General features: G+C 37.7%; 1 protein-coding gene across 3 annotated transcripts in view; it reads right to left on the reverse strand.

The window, feature by feature from the left end:
- USP8 (ubiquitin specific peptidase 8) overlaps positions 1 to 12557 on the reverse strand; it is a 71506-nt gene extending 58949 nt beyond the window's left edge. For 2 of the 3 annotated variants that reach the window (XM_032856505.1, XM_032856504.1), the window contains exon 1: positions 12421 to 12557. The gene's annotated coding sequence lies outside the window, so the exon portion shown is untranslated. The remainder of the gene's footprint in view (positions 1 to 12420) is intronic. The other variant, XM_032856503.1, reaches the window with a different exon arrangement.
- Between the last annotated feature and the right edge of the window lie 3568 nt (positions 12558 to 16125).

Here is a 16125-nt window from a genome sequence, read left to right on the forward strand (position 1 = left end):
CTCCCTCCTGTTTGCCTCCAATATTTTTCAAACTACTGCTTCCAGGCTGTAGCTCTGCAGACTGTTTGTTGTGCTGTCTCTTTAAGGTTGGGGATTCCACTTCCTAATGTCCTCCTGGCTCTTCTAGAACCAAGCTGGCTGATTTTTAAAATTCCAGGTGGTAAGTCCCACTGGTTGTAGGAACTCATAAAATGCAGCTCCTCTCACTTTCAAAGCAAATGGTAATGGGAAATCATCTTCCCTGTGGGCTCATTGGTGTGAAAGTCTCTTCCTTGCCCCACCAACAGTTCCCTCCCCACCACAGACAGCTGCTCTCGAATCATGTCTTTGCCCTTCCTACCATCTTTGATGTGGCCTCTTCTGTATCTTTAGTTGTGGAATTTGTTCTGCCAGTCTTCAAACTGTTTTCTGGGTTATTTACGCTAATGTGAGTGTTATCTAGTATTACCCCTGGGACAAGGTGCACTTAGGGTCCTCCTATTCCACCATCTTCCCAGTCAGCAATAAAGTATTTTTTTAATTAAGGACTGTACATTTTTTTTAGACATAATGCTATCACACACTAACGAGACTACAGTACAGTGTAAACATAACTTTTATATGTACTGCGAAACAAAAAAATTCATTTGATTCTTTTTATTGTGATATTTCTTCTATTGCAGTGATCTGGATCAAACTCATAATACCTCCAAAGTATGCCTGTAGTTACATAAATGCATTTAAGAGATTATAACTTTCCCCCCCATCACCTCACTATCTTAATGTTCTTTATTTTACCAGTTCACTTTTATTAGATAAATGGTCATCCATGAATATCTAATCCTGAAAAGCTGAGTAAGGGGGGAAAAGGCATCTGTTCACCTACGTGAAACTCCAAAGGTGTCCTGATTTGCTTTGATTCGAGTCACGTTTTATACTAATGCTCTGGATTTCTTGAAAATCATCCCTTCTAACCCTGTGAAATTAACCCACTGTCTTAGTCACCAAACCTAGCTCATATGTTACATTTTAAAAATGGTTATTTTTTTCCATCTATACTTACTCCATGTATCTACAAACATATGCTTAACCAAACACTTTATTTAGTAATTTCAGATCTAGGCATTTAGAGACTATGATCTCATATGTAAGTACTTTCTACGCTCTTCCCTCCAGTCTGCATTGTGTCTAAAGCTACAGTGGTAGGAGAGGAAAAAAACTTCTGGACCACACCATCAAACCCAAATGGATCAATAAACGTTAAATATGTCTTTCTAGTTAGATATCTAATTCATTAACATCTCATCACCAAACCACCTAAGAGTGCCCAGTAACTAAAGAGTATCATAGGGATCCCTTGGATTTCCTCACAATTACAGAGACAACAGCATCATCTGAGTGTCTTAACCTGCAAAAAACACTATGCTATGTATTAAAGACATAACAAGTATATAAGACATGGTCCTTGACATCCCAGGATAAACAGTTTAAGCAGAGAACACCCTTTCATTCCACACCCACCACATTCTCACATCCAGCCTATCCCCCCAATGAGTGAAAAAGTAGGAATACATATAACATTATTTGTGTAAAGTTTAAAAACAAACTAAATTGAACAGTGTACTGCTTAAGGATACAAATAAGGTATCCTATAAAGACAGACAGGAAATGATAAACAGAAAATTCTATTTCTGGGGAGGGAGAGGATGTAATCAGGAGGCAAACATACAAGAAGCTTTAGGAATATCAGTAAGGTTTTAGTCCTCAAGTTGGGTGGCACATTCAAAAGTGATCACAGGGTAATCATTTTACTATAATGCTTTATAAAATATACAAGAACATAAGTAACATACTTTACATATACTTCATAAAAATTTTTAAACTATTATTGCATAATAATGCAAATACAAATAAAAATGTGCAATTACTTATAAACATGAAAATACCCAGACACATGTGAAAGTTAGGAAGTAAGGGTAAATCAAGTAAACACAAAATATGTATGTTTTAAAATAATGATTTAGGGGTGCCTGGGTGACTCAGTGGGTTAAAGCCTCTGCCTTTGGCTCAGGTCATGATCCCAGGGTCCTGGGATCGAGCCCCGCATTGGGCTCTCTGCTCAGCGGGGAGCCTACTTCCTCCATTCTCTCTCTCTGCTGATCTCTCTACTTGTGATCTCTGTCAAATAAATAAGTAAAATCTTTAAAATAAATAAATAAATACTGATTTTAAAAATATATTTGAGGGGCGCCTGGGTGGCTCAGTGGGTTAAAGCCTCTGCCTTCAGCTCGGGTCATGATCTCAGGGTCCTGGGATCGAGCCCCACATCGGGCTCTCTGCTCAGCGGGAAGCCTGCTTCCCTCTCTCTCTGCCTGCCTCTCTGCCTACTTGTCATCTCTGTCTGTCAAATAAATTAAAAAAAAAATCTTAAAAAAATATGTATATATATATTTGAATACTGGAAGAGCCTGATACATAAAACTTTTGGAGTACAGACAGCTTCCATAGTGATGTGAATGGAAGCAAGAATATGAGCATTAGGCAATAAAGAAATGGAAACAACAAAACAGCAAACACACTGGCAATAAAAGAGACTGTTAGGATAGAGTGGGATGGTGCTCCAGGAACATGATTTCTACTGAAATATAAAAAGCCACAGTTGAGGAGAAATACATTTGACTAAGGGAAGGCAAGGTAAGGTCAAGATACTATCTCTTCAGGAAGGTGTTTAAGGAAACCTGTGGTAAAGGCAGGGCACATTGGAGTTGGGGCTATTATGAGGGCCAGAGGACAGTAAGATAATAGTAACACGAACTACTCTTGACTTTTCTGGCCTCAACCAGTTTAGCTAAGATCTGAAGCTTACTTAAGCAACAGAAAGCCAACATTTGCTCCCTTGATACAGGCTACCTCTCGAAATGTAATTCCCCAAGAGCCCAATCACTTTTTGTTGGTGATACCACTAAGTATACTAAGAAAGGGACTGAAGCCAGAATTAGGCAGCCAGGTACCAGAGTCTGAGAGTATCAGTTTTTCCAGTTTTATCCTCTATTTGGGTCACAAGGGCTAGTGGTCTAACCACAGAATGTATGTTCAAAAAGTCAGAGTCTATTTTGTTGATTCATGACAATTGGGTTTCTAATTGGGAAAATCGGGCTTTTCTAGGCTGGGAAAAGAAAGCTACTGATTCAAAATAAAGGTCTTAAAATAAAGGTCTTAAATAAGGTCTTAAAATAAAGGTCTTAAAATAAAGGTCTAGATTATATTCTCAGACGAATCTGTTTCTCATGATTACCTTTAAAGCTTGGATCCTTGAAAAACAATGTAAAATCTACATGTGCTACCAAGATGACTTAAAATAGTAAACCATTAGCTATCTCAAGGTTAAATTCAATTCAAACATTCACAGATATCCTGCTGTATAGAAAACATTGTGTTTCCGGGAACTCAAACATTAGATATGATACCTTTCCCCAAAAAGTTTAAAAAAAACTAATGTGAAAGAAAAAGTTGTAAGCAGTGGTAATATAACACAGTAAGATATCCAACTATAATGAATTAAAAATAATGTACAATAAGAAAAATTAAGAAGGAAGATTAAGTATGACTAGAGCCATCTTAGAAAAGACAAGCATTTTGTAAATCTTGGTAGGAGAAAGGCTTTTGATAGAGAAGATGTACCATATGAGGGGGGAAAAAAAATCAAGAAGTAAAGAATATCTTTAGGAACTAGCCAATACAGAGAATGAGCAAGGATCTACCAGATAGGAAAGCCTGGAAAAATAGTCAGGGAACAGAAAACAGAAGACCTTGAATGTCACAATAAAGCATTAACTTTGTTTTCTAAAGGTAATAGAGAACCATAGGGTTCTGAAGAAGAGTTATGTGATCCAAACTGAAATGCTACAGAATTAGGCTTCAAAAGACAAGACAAGGAAGATACTAGTAATCTATATAATGATCCTAAGGAAAGATGATGAAGGTTAGAACTAGGGCAGGAGAGATGGAATGGAGGAGGCAGATACATGAGACACTGCAAAGATAGAGGCCTTGGCTAACAATTAGACAAATGGAGGGAAGGTACAGGGATAAGATTATAGTGACAAAGTTTTTACTCAGAGTTTATTTATTTTTTCTTAAGATTTTATTTATTTGACACAGAGAGAGATCACAAGTAGGCAGAGAGGCAGGCAGAGAGAGGGGGAAGCAGGCTCACCGCCGAGCAGAAAGCCCGATGTGGGGCTTGATCCCAGGACGCTAAGATCATGACATGAGCCAAAGGCAGAGGCCTAACCCACTGAGCCACCAAGCGCCCCTTTACTCAGAGTTTAAAGTTAACTTTTCTATCCTTAGTTTATTTTTAAGAAGTTCTTTTTTATTTTTTTTAGATTTTGCTTATTTTAGAGAGAGGGAGGGAAAGAGAGAGCACAAGCAGAGGGAAGGACAACCAGACTTCATGCTGAGTGTGGCTTGATCTCACAACCCTGAAATCATGACCTGAGCTGAAATCAAGAGTCGGACACTCAACTGACTGAGTCAGCTAGATGCCCCTCAGTAATCTCTACATCCAGCGTTAGGGTCAAACTTACAATGCCTAGATCAAGAGCAGCACACTCTACTTACTTGAGGCAGGCAGGTGCCCCCTGTCCTTATATGATTTTTGAGAACAGCTGAAATAAGTAACAATTTTCTCTGATAATATCATCAAGGAACCACAGCTGTTTTCATTTTCTTTCACAAAATTATATAAGTTACCCTGTCAAATAAGATGCCTGGTGTTAAAAATACTTACAGCATTGCCTTAATTACTGTTTGAGCCTCTATAATCACAGATTTCTGCAGAAGCCAAAGTATAATATAAAGGGTATTAATCAAATGAGAAAGCAAAGAAGGATACACATACAACCTAAATCTATGTGAAATTTAATGTGCTAAATTCTTGATAAGTTATTCTGCTGCACTTTGTCTTTAAAACGATTTCAAAATAGGTTGACATAAAATAAATTAAGGCCAGTATGACTGAATGAATTCACAATTTCTTAATTTTGGCTGCAACAGTAAAAACAAGGAAAAGAGCAGCAACAGTTTTTTGTTGTTGTAACAATCCTACTGATATTTACAAAAGAATATTCAGTAAGTATAGAACTAAAATAATTTATAGAACCTACTTGTTTATATCTAGAACTTGTTTATATCTAGAACATATAACTTATTAAAACTACGTTATGCTTCAAAGAGTTAAAAAAATAAATAAAAACAAAGTACATGTGAGAAAAATTAAAGTTCTTCTAAAAATTTATTTTCTTAAGATATGTAAACCTGATAAAGGTGAAATACTTCAGCTTTAGTCACACAGCAATGCTTCAAAAGTGAAATCCAGACAGTGCTGAAAATTAGTTAACAAAATGGGGGGGCGGGGGAAGAAGGCATATGTATCCCCCTCTCTGTTGATGACAGCCTTTTTATTCTTCCAAAAGAGAAAGAGTAGAGATTGGATAGATGACTTGAACCAAAGAGTGAAGATTAAAAAAATAAAAAGGTGAAGACTGAGGTTTGTGGTCATTCAAACTGGTCCTGATATCTTAACTAGTGCTTCACACCAGCCACTACCTTGGTCTTTGGCAAAGGACAGCAAAGTCTGTCTCCACTGGGCAGTGGAGACATCTATCATCTATCTATCATCTCAGTCCATCTCTGTCCTTAAACAGCAACAGCACTCTTCTGATTGCCTTAAATAACCCATTCTATACTCATTCTAGTTTAAATGCCACAGTCAAGTATTCATGAAATGTTTTAAAGTAATCCTAAAGTATTAAGAAGGCTCAACCCTTTCAAGAATTCGTCACTGCTAAAACTTCTGGCATTTTCTGAGCATCTACTATGTGTCTAGCACTGAGCTAATAACTGTGAGAGCAGTGTTGTTGTTGCTTTTAAGATTTATTGATTTGAGAGGGAGGCAGAGAAGAAAAGAGGGAGGGGGAGAAGTGGCAGATGGAAAGGGAGAGAATCCCAAGCAGAATCCCCACTGAGCAAAGAGCTCAACACAGGGGCTTGATCCCACCACCCTAAGATCATGACCTGAGCTGAAACCAAGAGTTGAATGCTTTACCAACTGAGCCACCCAGGTGGCTGGAGGGCAGTGTTTTCAAATCTATTTAGAAGGTCACAATCGGCATTTAATAAATAAAATTGAAGAGAAAATATCAGAGCATGTCACATATAGTAAGGTTAAGTATTATTTCATGAAACTTCAGTTGGGTTGTGTATGTGTATGCATATAACACTGGGTTGAAAGGTAAAATGTATTTCTTTCCATAGGTTACAACTGAGAAAGTGTAAAAGTTCTACAGAGCAATGCTACTTCAAGTGTGGCCCACTGGTGAGAGACAGTTGGGGGACTGTTACAAGTCTGTGACAAAATAAGAAATTTATGACAGATGTAAATCAAGTAAGCACGCAGAACTTTTCATAGTAGCAAGAACTTTCTGTGAAGAAAGGAGTCTACTAATTTATACTGTGGTACAGGCTGAATTCAAGTCTATAACACAGACTGCCTACTTTGAGTGACACTGCTCTAGGGGATAAAGAGTACCATAGGGCTTCTGATCCAAATGTCTTAGTTTAGTTACCAAGACCAAGCTAGTATCTATTAAATAATAAGCCAACAATTAATTGCTATACCATATATTAATATGTGACTCCAGTCACTGGGAAGTCAAAAGGAGAGAAAATTTGGTATAGCTTCTTCCAGACTAGAATGCACTCTCTTTGTGCTGTTCCCTCTTTCTTCAAGGACCAACTTAAGCTCCACTTCTTCCATCCTTGATAGTCCCAATTATGGGGAGTTCATTTCTTGGTCTAAATTTTATGGTACATATAATCTGGTATGTATAACGTAAAGTATGGTATGTATGGTATGTATAATGTCATTGACTCAGTACTGTATTTCAAACAAATGACAATTATGACTAGTTTTTAAGACCCTCATAACTATGAAATGCTTATGATAACATGATGAGGTAGAGACAGAAACTAGCCCTAAAGGTAATATTTAGCTATGGACTGAGTAAGAAAGAGGGGTGTTCCAGAAAAAGGAAACCCACATGAACAAAGACACAAAATGAGGAATTAGTATGGGAAGGCAATGAGAAAAATAAGGAATACTACAGGGATTACAAATCCTTCTCAATTCATGATGTGGTTATGTCCCAATAAATCCATCATAAGTTGAAAATACTGTTAAGTAAAAAAATATGTGTAATACACCTAATCTAACAAACATCAGAGCTTAGATAAACATTACCTAAAACATGCTCAGGACACTTCATTAGCCAATAGTTGGGCAAAACCATCTATCACAAAGCCCATTTTATTATAAAGTGTTAAATATCTCATGTAATTTACTGAATAATATACTGAAAGTGAAAAACAGAATAGTTGGAAGTTTATCAGTTGTTTACCCCCACCATCACACGGCTGACTGGGCACTGTGATTCACTACCACTGCCCAGTACCACCACATACTGCTGCCTGGGAAAAATAAAAATTCAAAATATGAAGTACAGTTCCTATTGAACATGTAAATGTTCAATCATGTAAACTTTTTCAATCATAAAGTTGAAAAATCCTAGGTCAAACTATTGTAAGTTGAGGACCATCAGTACAGGGAAATAATCAATTTGATCAAGGGATTACGAATACATATCTTCTTTACAGGTCACTACTTTGACATGCTAGATCCCTAGTGCCAACCTCAGTCCTTACAGTCAACACTTATTAACTGTTGGCTAATAATAAATTATATTAGGTAAGGAGATAGAGTCATATTATGGAGGGCTTTTGAAGCCATCAAGAATTGTTTATAATTTATTCAGCAGGAAATAAGCCAGTTCTTGAAGGGGAAAATGATACCTCAGGGCAGGTCAAAGTGGGGATATGCCAGATGGATTTGAAGGAAATAGAACAAGGAATAATACTTTGGATAAGAATATCCAGGCCACTGCAAAAAAGAACACAAAAAGGTAGAAACATGCTTTTGTTTCTGACTGACTGAAGCAGAAAATCTTCTCTTGTGCATACACACACACAGAACGGTAGTGCTGTTAACAAAAACAACAACAACAACAACAAAAACAACGTTAGTTTAAAAAACTGATTAGTTTATAGCAGCATTTCTCAACCGGGCACTACTGCTATTTTGAAGGAGATAAAACTTTGCTACAGGAGGCTGCCCTGTGCATTGTAGGATATTTAGCAGCATCCCTGGTCCTACCCACTAGATGCCAGTAGTAATTCATTCCCCTCCAGTAGTGACAATCAAAAATGTCTCCAGACATTACTGAATGTCCCCTAGTGGGCAAAATTACTCCCAAATAAGAATCCCTGATTTACAGGAAATTTTGAACATGTACGCAGAAGGAACATCTAAAGATGCCTTGACAGAGATGTAAATGTAACTAGAGATTGGGTCCACAGAGATATCAGACAAATATTAAACCAACTATTAAGGCATTAATGTTAATTTTGATAATCCCTATTGTTTCGGGAAATAACAAAGTACTGACACTTAAATGATGTATTATCTAGGATAGGATATCTTTCTTACGTTTATGTGTATTTTTAAACTTCTAGAGTAGTTTTTAAAACACAGACATTATTTATACTAGTAACTAAAATCAGGAGAATGAATCAACAAGGAAATGAGATCTTGTTTCTCTACAGCTGACAAGATATTTGAAAGGCTTGGTGGGGAGGAAGATGAAGGAGAATGTTCCCCAAAAAGGAAGAAACAGAAAACCAGGGAAGTGCAATATGATGGAAACCATAGAAAAAGAACTTCAATCAACTTTTATAAAGTTCTTACAAAGCAGAAAAAGTAAAGTAACTAGTCCTCGTTCTGAAGATTAACTATATAAACTATCTTCTTGGCAAACACTTGGAGAACCTACATCTATTCAAACTGCAGTGTCAGAAGCTATGGGGAATATAAAAAATATACCTCCTGGGGTGTCTGGGTGGCTCAGTAGTTAAGTGTCTGACTTGATCTCAGCTCAGGTCTTGATCTCAGGGTCGTGAGTTCAAGCCCCATGTGGGGCTCCACGTTAAGTGTGAAGTCTACTTAAAAAAAAAAGCTAGGTGTGGAGTCTACTTTAAAAAAAAAAAAAAAAAAAAAAAAGAATATATATCCTAACAAAGTTTCTACCTCTTAAGGTGAAAGGTAAGCTAACAATGTTAATACAAAGCAAAGTATCATCAGATAGGTACTAACAAACCATGCCAAAATCTGTAGCTTTTATAAGACTATTCCTAGAAAAAACCCAGAAGAAAAAACCCAGAAAACTGTTTTCCATAACAGGTGTCTACTTACATTATAACCCTAATCCATTTCATAATTCTCTTACTCCTTATCTCCTTAAATTTTTTAGCACATGCAAAATAGATGAGTAGGGAACCAGACCATACTTAGTATGTAGGGGGAAAAAAAAAAAAAAAGACGTGGTTCTCATTCTTAGCCATGTATTAGAATCACCTACAGAACTACAAAATAACAATGCCCAGAACCTACTCCTAAATGGTTAAATCAGAATCTCAGAGCATGGGACTTGCACACAGATATTTTTTAAAAGCTCCTCAGGTAAATTCTAACACTCAGTCAAGACAGAGATCTATGGACATAAAAAATGGATATAAACATGTTACTAGAAGTAGTAAAACAGTATGAAGAGGACAAATAGGTTCTAGCTGAAATTAACATTTTAAGTCATTTAATTTCCAGGATATAAAAATTATGAGAAATCATTTTCATTTTTAAAATTCTGTAACTAAGAAATTAAAATAAAACTTTCAAGATTCCTAGATGAATAACTTCTAAAGGACTCTTTGTTTCGAAACTGGTATTACAATGTGTAACAATTTCATTTCACTATATTAGAAAGACATACATTATTTGTATGTTTCAGAGAATTTAGGACCATCAAAAACTAAACTAATTTTCAGAGGAGACACTGACTTTATTCACTACACTTGAGTATGGTTTTATTTGAATTAGTATGGTGATAAATATGGAATTCCAAATAAGCTTAAGTATAACATTTATTAATTTACTATAAGCTTTATATTATAGAAGCATTGTAGGTCTTAGTCTCATTTTCCATTATTACATGACTTTGAGCAAATTCCTTAAAATCCTCCCTCCAACACTAATTGCTACTCCTCAGTTTACCTCCATGTGCAAAATGGGAAACAATTATCTGCTTCTACAGAGTTCTCATAGATATCAAATGAAAAAGTACATACAGAAAAAATGCTCTGAAAATTATGTGCCATGAAAATACAAAATATTATGGTTAAAGAAATGAGAAGCATACCTTATACCTTATCCTGCATCTACTATTAAATCCAAAATTACTTTAATACAACTTTATCAATAAAATTATGGTAGGTTAAAGATGGCCACAAATTCTTTGATATTCTTCTCTCCAAAGTATCTAGGTGTTTATCATCTGGTGGGACAGAGGGCTCTGATTGCTCTAATAGAGAATGTTGGAAGTAATGATATGCCAATTTCTGGGTTCAAGCTAAGAGACAGCTTCCACTTCTGCCTCTTTAAATACTTGCTTTTGAAACTCAAACTCATGCTATGAGAAGTCCAAGCCCCATGAAAAGGCCATGTGCCAGCACTCCAGGTGACATCCCTAGCTGAACTACCAGCCAACATCAACTGCCATTCATGCAAATGAGCCTTCGATGTCCAACTCTGTTAAGCTTTCAGGTAACTTCAACCCTAGCTGCCCCACAAATGCATGAAACTCTTACGTGAGAACCAACCAGCTGACTCCAATTAGCCCAGAGAACTATAACTGATAAAACTTAATAGTTTGAAGCTACTTTGTTTGATTTGTTATACAGCAATAGGTAATAAGGACAATAATCAAGATTTTAAAAAAATGTTTCCTTAAGTATATCCAATTTGATTAGCAACTCATATTTGATGGGCACATTTTTCCTTTAATCTCTACAAAAATAACTGCATCTTCATGATGAAAAATTCATAATGGAAATACAATGCTAGACATTTTATGGAAAAAATTTGATGTGCTGGATTTATTTTCCAACTACCTTACTTTACAAAAGCCATTTTGGATCTTTCCCAGTATGTTCATATTAATAAACAAAGAGTTACAATGATTATTAAAGGTTAAGTAAATATATAAAGTTAAATACTGAAAGACATCTTTAAAATGTTAGTTTTTCTCATGCATTGTTTTCTCAAAGAATACGACACATACCTACATATTTATATGCAATTAATGCGTATTTGTCATTAATAACAAGTTATTGTTTTACTATTACAGGGTTCCTACTATCTAATTTTAAAGATGCACCCAATGTGTCACAAGAAAAAGAATACACATTTCAAGCCAGCCACAGCAATAGAATAAAGGCATAACACAACCTACATCACCTTTCAGATAAAATGTTCCAATACTGTGGAGTCATGACAAACTATCTAAAGACATTCAATCATTAATCTTAACCAGAATCTGTTGAAATGCAAAATCTGCTTACATAGCAAAGCCGCAGACCAAACCTAGAAAAGCTACAGTTCCTTAACAAATACCACTTGACACTTCTAATGGCTGCAGCAAAAGATAACACAAAACTAAGACTGCTTGCAGATTCAGAAAGAGTAACGTCCCTTTCATCTGAAACCCTCAGGGTGCTTAACGAATATTAAATACCTTCAGGTAAATATTTTGTTAGTGATTAAGTGACTTGCTTCAAGGTCACAGAATGAACTGGAGAAAAGAATTAAACCCAGAAGTGTAGTCTGCAGCTCTATGTATAAATGAACAGCACTGCGATTCAGGGTTCTGAAATCTCCAAGGTGGAGTGGAGGTGAAATTAACTTGTCCCACAACTCTAGGAGAGGGACTACATTTTAGCAAAGAAAAGCTTTTATTTAGAGAAGTCATAATTTTAACTGATGGGCTTATTATAGGTTCTTTAAGCCCACACCTGGACTTCATTAAAACTAAGTTTGATTGGGACAGAGAAGATATTGGGAAACCCTCTGAGGGTCTGTATTAAAGACCTGGGACTGTAGTTCGATAGCAAAAAATTAGAAAACGGAGGCCAGAGGAAGGAGGTCAAAGTCGGGTCTAAGTGTTGAAAGAGAACAAGGAATGGTCAAGGCCACCTTCTAAGGCCGGAAAACCTTAAAAAAACTACACGAAACTCACTGGACAACCCTAGGTAGGCAGCGAGAAAGACTCGAGATCGGGCCCTTCCTCTAAAAGCCGATTCTAGGTTTGGGGTTGTCCCACCCCTCTCGGCGGACAGGACTTGTCTCCCCGGTGACCAGCAGCTTGTGAAAAGAAAGGGTGTCCAATGAAGCAGGCTACCCGAGGAACAAAGGCCAGGACCCAGACCCACACTCACCGTGGCGCCGGGAGCGCTTGACTAACGCCGCCCTCCTCTCCAAAGGCCCATCTTCCCGCAACTCGAAGAATTAGCCTTCCCCAGCCGGACGGAAACCAGCACAGCTCATCCCCTTTTCCCAGTCTGCACTGCGTTGCGACGCGTCGCGTCTCCGACGTCACGGATGGGAGGGGCTACGCGCGCGCGCCCGCCGGTGACTGCTTCCTCTTCCGCAGTCGTACTCACAACAGGGAGGTGGGAGGGTTATAGAGGACTTCATAGGTGGGCGGCGAGGGCAGGGCCCAAGCTAGGCTAAGCTTCTGTGAGCTTTCCCACGTGTCTCGCTGGTCCAGTGTTTGTTGGGCTTTTTCGATCACCCTGGTGTTACTCCTATTCTGGCCTTTGCTGCAGCTGAGGCAGGGACTCTTGTGCCTCTTACCTACGTAGTTTACTTTTCAGAGTGGACATTTAGGACTAGAAAAGGGATTTGAAACCCCTCGAGTTCTGACTAAAAGCTAACGTTCTCCGAAGCCACGCCTCTGGTCAAAGAAGAAACATGATCCTAAACACATTATTCATACACATCTTAACACCAGTTAAAGGCCCAGTCTTAGGGGCACCTGGGTGGCTCAGTAAGTTAAAGCCTCTGCCTTCATCTGAGGTCATGATCCCAGGGTCTTGGGATCAAGCCCCCGGCTCTCTGCTCAGCGGGGAGCCTGCTTCCTCCTCTCCCTCTGCCTGCCTCTCTGCCTACTTGTGATCTCTGTCAGATAAATAAATAAAATCTTAAAAAAAAAAAAAAAGGCCCAGTCTTACAAAAACAAAACAAGAGGTCTGAACTTTTTCGCAAGGTGATCTTTGTACTCTCTTAAGAGAAAAGTGATTGGATGTTCCAATTATCTGTAAACAAAGTTGCATGGATGGAGTTGCTGACCATGGTCACGAAGTCCCCAGGGACAGGCCAGGTGTCTCATGAATGGGAAAACTGGAGGGTGAGGTCTAGTAAATGCCTTAAGTAAAAGTGTCTGCCAGATAGGAGTCCAATAAATTTGTAATTTACAAATAGAGTGCTTTACATATAGTAGTAACAGTAAATGTTAATTTCCTTTCTGTTACAATGAAATACCCGCAAAAATATGGTAGCTCTTTTATACCTAAGTTATACACTGTTTTCCCAAAATATTTAAGACTGATACGATGTGAAATGTACTGCTTAGAACTACTAACTAACCTTAGCAAACTTCTTCATAACTGAGAAAACAATTGCATCTCCTTTGAAGATGGGCTTTTAGGAAAGGAAGTTAGTTGTTGGAGTTGTTTTGTGTGTTTTGTTTTTTCTGCTGAGCGCCTACATGAATTTGAGTATTAAAAAACAAAAACACTGACCCAGAGCTGAGTTTGGAAGTAGGATCCAAAGACAGAGAAAAGAATGTAAAGTTCTCTGGAGACATCTCAGAGAGAAGAAACCAGGAATGTGAGGTGATAGAGAAAAAGAGAAAGAATCAGAATGAATTAACCAATGAAGAGTGTTTTATAGTGGGGTGGCAGAAAGAAATTAACAAACAGGACTCTTTAACATTCACCTAAAGTTAATTTTGTTGCTTTGACTGCTCCAATTCCACGCCGTAAGTGGAATTTCCCCCATGTCCTTAGGGTGTCAGTCAAATTCTCTTGAGTATTTTTGAAAAGTAAGAAGTTCCACATGTGGTTCAACAGGTGCAGAAGACAAGATGATGAGATGACTGCAAAACTGAACTAAGGTGGTGAAAGCAGGAAAAAATCAGAACCATCCTAGGAAATTCACAAAAATCTGGGGGTGGGCTTTGGACTTTTCAGTATTAGCAGATGAGAGTGCTTAAGGGGCACACTTAAGGGGCACTTGATGAGACTGTTAATTGAATTGAATCATAAGCCCCAGGTCGTCTTCAAATTTGTGTTGTAACAAACCAAGCAACAATATCTATGTTACCCAGAATCTAAGTAATGGATCACTAGCTGTTTAGAAGGCATGGCTTGTATTTGACCATAGCTTTAATTCCTTTGCCATCCAGCATAAAAAGCAGCCCAAAATTTACTAAACTTGGTTCATCCTCCACCCATTCAACAAGTATTTACTGAATGCATGTTCTATGCCGGGCATTGTTTTGGACTTGGAATATAAAGTTCCTCCTCAACACAGAGCTGACTTATGTTGTAGTGGGGGAGACATAATAAGCAAATACGCATATGCTATGTCCGGTATTGTTAAGTGCTAAGAAAATAAGAAAAACAGAGTAAAAAACCAGCAAAGACGGGTATTTTTGTTGGGAAAATCAGGGAATAACTTTCTGACAATGTGAGATTTCCATAGAACCTTTGGTGAAGGGAGGGAGCAAGCCATGGGTAAGTGTAGAAAAAGAATATCCAGGCAATGAGGGCGGCACATGTGAAGGCAGTGAGGCAGGAAAAGGTGAGTGTTCTAGAGGAACAGCAAGGAGGATGGGGATACATGATGATCTCAGAGGGGTGGGGAGAGAATGAGACACAGATTACATAGGACCTATAGATCTATAGAACATGTTTATCCACAACAGTGCAAAATGTGGATCACATGCTAATATTATATGAAAAATTGGTTTTCATGGATGCCTGGGTGGCTCAGTCATTAAGCATCTGCCTCGCCTCAGGTCATGATCCCAGGGGCCTGGGATCAAGCCCTGCATCAGGCTCCCTGCTCAGTTGGAAGCCTGCTTCTCCCTTTCCCACTCCCCCTTTTTATGTTCCCTCTCTCACTGTGTCTCTCTCTGTGTCAAATAAATAAATAAAAATCTTTAAGAAGAGAGAAAAATTCGCTTTCATATGAATGATAAAATTTACAAATTATGTACAAACATTCATTACAATTGTTTGCACAAGTATCCTGTGGTTCTTTTACTAGTTATTTATTTTTCTCTGTTCGTCTGGTTTTTATTTGCTAAAATCAGAATGATTACCACATTGGCTGGTTGTATGGGCCAGCAAACATTTTTTATCTCTAGGGTTTGTATCACTAGACAAGAGGTGGCCAGTCTTGGCTATCTTCTTGGATACCAACTTCTGAGTTTAGGAACTCACCACTCTCTGCACCTCACTAAGACTCTATCAGCTATTGGTTTATTATTTTTACCAGTTGTAAGTAATCAATTATGTCACCACTTAGAGTAATCTGAGTTTTATTTTTTACATGAGTTATACTTCTAATTAGCTTAAATTTGTCTCAATAAATTTTAGAGATGCACTCTCATTCTATGATTTCAGGATTTAGTGAACAACTATGATTACCTCTTTCATCCCTTTATGGTTTCACACATAGGTCTTCTCTCCTTTTTTGTCTTTGTTTCTCTGAAGAGTTTTTTTAATTTAATTTAATTTTTTCAGTGTTCCAAGATCCATTGTTTATGCACCACACCCAGTGCTCAATGCAATACGTGCCCTTTCTGAAGAGTTTTAATCTGATTATCATGTTCTCATTAGGTAGTTCCCCATTCAAGTTGTTACTTTGTCTTTTTTTGGATCTTCCCTCCTTCCCTTAGATTTTCCTTACAGATGTAATACTCAGAATACAATATTACAAATGGTGATACACATGGTTTTATCCCAACAAGAGACAGTTTTCAGTCTGTTGACCCTATCAAGAAATTTTCACTTACTTGGCTGAGGTCATCAAGGAGTTACTTAAACTTCTTAAGAATTGTCTCTACAACTTTG

Source organism: Lontra canadensis, unplaced genomic scaffold (assembly GCF_010015895.1).
Source record: "Lontra canadensis isolate GAN:19392208 unplaced genomic scaffold, GSC_riverotter_1.0 scaffold12, whole genome shotgun sequence".
NCBI lineage: Eukaryota > Metazoa > Chordata > Mammalia > Carnivora > Mustelidae > Lontra > Lontra canadensis.